The sequence below is a fragment of the Acomys russatus genome, chromosome 3 (assembly GCF_903995435.1).
Source record: "Acomys russatus chromosome 3, mAcoRus1.1, whole genome shotgun sequence".
Classification (NCBI taxonomy): domain Eukaryota; kingdom Metazoa; phylum Chordata; class Mammalia; order Rodentia; family Muridae; genus Acomys; species Acomys russatus.
The window spans coordinates 30,417,114-30,423,113 of NC_067139.1; positions in this window are offsets into that span (position 1 = coordinate 30,417,114).

A 6,000-nucleotide genomic window follows, 5' to 3' on the forward strand; every position below is an offset into this window, starting at 1 on the left:
TTTACTTTTCATGATATTTCAGAAAGTAGTTATCCATATGCCCAGCTTTCTAGCTTGCAGACGAGGCTGGGGTGGGTGGGTGGGGCTAAGTGGCTTAGCATAAGGACATGATCCATCAGGGTAGTACAAAGCTGAAGCTTGAGTTCATATTCCACAGGAACCACCCTGGGGTCTCTCGTTAATATTTAAAAGTTTTAGGATTTATTTTAGCTTTTTGTGTATGAGTGTTTGCCTTCAGGTATGTGTGAGAACTACATATGCTCCTGTTGCCTGTGAAGGCCAGAGGAGGGCTTCAGAGCCCCTTCTAGCTGTTGTAGGAGACAGGGAGAGAGACAGCTGGATAGACACATCTATACAGATACAAAGAAAATTTTGTTCAGGCTCAAATGATAAGTTTAACCTTTGAAGGTAGAACACAAAATTACTCTGGCTTTCAAAACCAGCAAATTAAGACTTTAAAAAAAGTCAATTACACCCTCCCTCAAATTGTTTTCAAAAGCATTTTTGGTTTTTAAACTAAAATGTGCTTTTTATTCCTTACATTGTTTGAAAGCATAAAAATGGTCTTCTCGCTGATGGTGGCTCTCGTTTGTGGGAAACATTGCCATTTAGGCTGCTAAACATCAGGGTAATTTTGAGAGTCCTTATACTAAACTCCACTCCTAGCATTTCCACCAATGCCACAAACATCTGATAATCAAAGACTTGGAAGGAAGCTTGCTTCAGAGTTAATTTCTGTTAGCCATGTTGATGAAAACAGAAATAAATTGCATCAATCAAAATGAAAGGGGAGATGCTTGTGCCTTTCTGCCATTCCTCACTTAGAGTCCATAGAGGAATTCTGGGATATTGCCATGCAAATGTTCAGCACTGATATAAGAATTCAGACTCACCTTTGGAAGATGGGGAGGTATTGTCCAGAATAACTTCTGAGGGCTAGACACATATTTGGCAGCTCCAGTTTCATTTAAAATTGTTATTGGTTTGTTTGCTTAATTTTTTTGTTTTGTTTGTAGTTTAGTTTTATCATGATTGTGTGTTTGTATGGTGTCTGTGTGGCTACCTGCACCATAGCACGCATGTGGTGATAAGAGGACGACTTTCTGGGATCTGTTCTCTTCTCCTACGTTTTGTGGGTTTTAGGAATCAAACTCAGTCTGTCAGACTTATGCAGGAAGTACCTTTACTCTCTGAGCCAGTCATAACCTTTTAACCTATGGGTTGAACAGCCTTTTCACAGGGGTTGTATATCAGCTATCCTGCATATCAAACATTTACATTACAATTTATAACAGTAGAAAATTACAGTTGTAAAGTAGCAATGCAATAATTTAGGGTTTTTTTTTTTTTGTTTGTTTGTTTTATTTGGCTTGATTTTTTGAGACAGGGTTTCTCTGTGTAATAGCCATGCCTGAACTAGACTCACTTTGTAGACCAGGCTGGCCTTGAACTCACAATGACCCACCTGCCTCTGCCTCCCAGTGCTGTGAGTAAAGGTGTGCACCACCACACCTGGCTGTAATGAAATAATTTTATGATTAGGGGGTCACTACATAAGGAAATGTTTTGAGTTTTCTGTTTTTGTTTTTTTTGCAGGGGGGTTGATTTTGTTTGTTTGTTTTGTTTTTGAGACAGATTTCTCTTGCTGTCCTGGCCTCACTTTGTAGACCAGGCTAGCCTTGAACTCACAAAGATCCACCTGCCTCTGCCTCCCAAGTGCTGGGATTAAAGGTATGCACCACCTCACTGGCCAAGGAACTGTATTAAAGGGTCTCAGACATTAGAAGGTTGAGAACCACTGTGTTTGAGCCCTCTCACTGGCTGTGTTGTTTGTGTCTTTGAGGTCATTGAAACAGAGTTTTACTATGTAGTCCTACCTGGCTTGAGGCTCACTTTGGGAACCAGGTTATCTATCCTTGAACCTGTGTAAGCCTCCGGCCCTCTGCCTTGCAAGTGATGGGGTTACAAACGTATTATTTTAAAAATAATGATGTAGAATGTTGTCCAAGATGGCAGCGCCCAGTGTGTACTGTGTCTAGGGAGCAGAGGGTCAAAGGCTGCAAAACCAACCAAAGGGAACAGCCTAGGAGTTGGGGAGGATCAGAACCACCCCACCCCTAACCCTGCCTCGTGGCCAAATTCAGGGAGTCACAAGCTTTGAGCACCCTGCATTCTTCCAAATACTCAAGCCCAGTGCAGGCCCCCTGGGGAACAGAGGATCAGCACAGTGTCACTGGTAAGCGAATGGACTGCTGAATCCAAAACAGCAACTTACAAGCCTTGAAGACTGAACAGGACAACGCAGGAGCTGGGGAGGATCAGAACCAGCCCTGCACCCTAACCTCCCCCAGCCAGATGTGCAGGCCCGGCCTTGGGAACCAGGAACTGCTAGCAACCTGCACTTGTCACATACTTGAGCTGAATGCAGGCACCCCTAGGGGAGCAGAGGATTGGATGCAGTGAACGGGATGGGTGAACAGGCTGCTGGATCCAAAGCACTGAATTTGGTGATTCTCAGACAGAAGGGAACAAACTGGGAGTTTGTAGCCATCCCCTGGTCTGGGAGCCACAGACTGTGAGCACCCTGCACTCTGCACATAGGCAACCTTCAACACAGCGTCTGGATCCCCAGTGTTCTGGCCTCCAGGCTTCCAAGCCACTATTCTATGCTGCTGCTGATCGCCCTGAGGAGACCAAGCAGTCAGTGGAACCCTGCTGAATCCTGGTTCCTAGGAGGCAGACCTCAGAGGAATCTAAGTTCCAGGAGGACAGAGTCTGTTAGGCCTGTAAACCAAGCAGCTGCCTTCTTAAAGGACTTGCCCCCTTCGCTGTGAGCTTAGAAAACTCAAGTCCCCATGGCAGATGGCTAAAGGAATGGGTAAGAAGACAATCAACAAAACCCAGGGCAGCATGGCTCCACCAGAAATCCCGGGGGGGGGGGGAGGGGGGAAAAAGGATACTCTAATGCAGCCGAATCTTGGAAAAATGACCCTAAAGTTATGCTTGCACAGTTATTTGAGAAACATAAAGAGGAAATGAATAGATCCTTTCAAGAATTACAGGAAAATACAAACAAACAAACAGAGGTCATTGAGGACAAACAGGAAACCACAATCAAACAGGCAAAGGAAATGATTACAGGTGTTCAAGACATGAAAGTGGAGTTAGAGTCACTGAAGCAAACACAAATGGAGAAAACCTTGGAAATGAAAAACTTAGAGATGAGATCAGGAATCATAGAGGTAAGTATCACAAACAGAATACAAGGGATGTGGGCGAGAATCTCAGGCACAAAAAGATGAAACTTCAGAATAATAGGAATAGGTAAAAAAGAAGATTCCAGATTCCAAGGACCAGAAAATATTTTCAAGAAAATCATAGAAAAAAATTCCCCAACATAAAGAAAGAGATTCTCTTTAACACATAAGAGGCTTACAGAAAACACCAAATAGACTAGACTAGAAAAAAAATTCCTCCCATCACATAATAATAAAAACACTATATCTAGAGAACAAAGAAAGGATATTAAAAGCAGCAAATGAAAAAGACAAAGTAACATATAAAGGCAGACTCATCAGAATCACACCTGACTTCTGAACAGAGACCTTGAAATCCAGAAGGGCCTGGGCTAATGTCATGCAGACACTAAGAGACCACAGATGCCAACCAAAACTATCTAGCAAAACTTTCAATCAACGTAGATGGAGAAAATAAGATATTCCATGACAAAACCAAATTTAAACAATATCTATGCAGCAACCCTGCCCTACAGAAGATACTAGAAGGGAAACGCCAACCCAATGAGGTAAACTACACCCAAGAAAACATATAGATAATTTCACAAGAGCAACCAAAAGAAAACAAGCACAGCCATACACTATAAACAACAACTCCACAAGAAAAGGAACTAACAACTATTGGCCACTAATATTTCTCAACATCAATGAACTCAACTTTTCAATAAAAAAATACAGACTGAAAGAATGGCTAAGGAAACAGGATCCAACATTCTACTGCACTCAAGAAACACACCTCAGAAAAAAATAGACATTACATGAGAATAAAGGTCTGGAAAAGGTTTTCCAAGCAAATGGACCAAAGAAGCAAGCTGGAGTAGCCATTCTAATATCTAATAAAATAGATGTATAACCAAAACTAACCAAAGGAGATAGGGAAGGACACTTCATACTCATCAAAGGAAAAATCCACCAAAAGGACATCACAATCCTGAATATTCATGCCTCAAATACAAGGGCCCTCACATTCATGGGAAGAAACACTTTTAAAGTTTAAATCATCCACTAATCTCAACACATTAATAGTGGGAGACTTCAACACCCCACTCTCACCAATGGACAGATCATCGAGGAAGAAACTAAATAGAGAAATAATGAAGCTAACAGAGTTCCTCATTCAAATGGACCTAATAGACATCCACAGAAGTCACCCAAACAAAAAAGAATGTATCTTCTTCTTAGCACCTCATGGAACCTTCTCCAAAATTGACCATATAGTTGGTCACAAAGCAAGCCTCAGTAGATACAAGAAAATTGATATAATCACCTTTATGTTATCAGACCATCATGGACTAAATCTGAACTTCAACAACCATAAAAATAACAAAAATTGTAGACACACATGGAAACTGAACACGGCTTTATTCAAGTTCAACTGAGTCAGGGATAAAAGAAAGAAATAAATTTAAAAATTCCTAGAAATCAATGGAAATGAAGGTACAACATACTCAAATCTATGGGATATGATGGAAGAAGTGCTAAGAGGAAAGTCCATAGCACTAAGTACCTTCATAAAGAAATTGGAGACATCTCATACAAGAAACTTAATTAAACACCTGAAATCCCTAGGAAAGAAAAAGAAGCAGACACATCCAAGAGGAGTAGATGGCTGGAAATAATCAAAATCAGGGCTGAAATCAATAAATTAGAAACAAGTAGGATAATTAAAAGAATCAACGAAACCAAGAGCTGCTTCTTTGAGAAAATCAACAAGATAGATAAATCCTTAGCCAAACTAACTAGAAGACACAGGGAGAGTACCCAAATTAACAAAATCAGAAGTGAAAAGGGAGATATAAAGACAGATACTGAGGAAAGCCAAGAATCATTAGGTCTTACTTCAAAAGCCTATATTCCACAAAATTCGAAAATCTAAATGATATGGACAATGTTCTTGATAAATTCTACTTACTAAAGTTGAATTAAGATCAGGTAAACAAATTAAATAGTCCTATATCCCCTAAGGAAATAGAAGCAGTCATCAAAAAACCCCCAACCAAAAACCAAACAAACATACACACAAACAAAAACCAAACCAAACAAAAACAAAAACAAAACACAAAACAAAACAAAACAAAAACCTCAGGGCTACATGGATTCAGGGCAGATTTCTACCAGACCTTCAAAGAAGAACTAATACCAACACTCATCAAACTATTTCACAAAATAGAAACAAAAAGATCACTACCAAACTCATTCTATAAAGCCACAGTCACCTTAATATCTAAACCACACAAAGATCCAACAAAGAAAGAGAATTTCAGACCAATTTCCTTTATGAACATTAATGCAAAAATACTCAATAAAACACTCACAAACCAAGTTCAAGAACACATAAAAAAATCTCATCTACCATGACTAAGTAGGCTTCATTATAGGCATACAGGGGTGGTTCAATATATGGAACTCTATCAATCTGATATAAACAAACTGAAAGGAAAAAAACCCCATATGATCATCTTAGATGCTGAAAAAGCATTTGACAAAAATCTAACATCCATTCATGTTAAAGCCTTGGAGAGATTGGGGATACAAGGCACATACCTAAACATAGTAAGGGCAATGTATAGCAAGCTTATAGCCAACATCAAACTAAATGGCGAGAAACTTAAATAAATTCCACTAAAATCAAGGGCAAGACAAGGCTTCTCACTCTCTCCATATCTCTTTAATATAGTTCTTGAAGTCCCAGCTAGAGCAATAA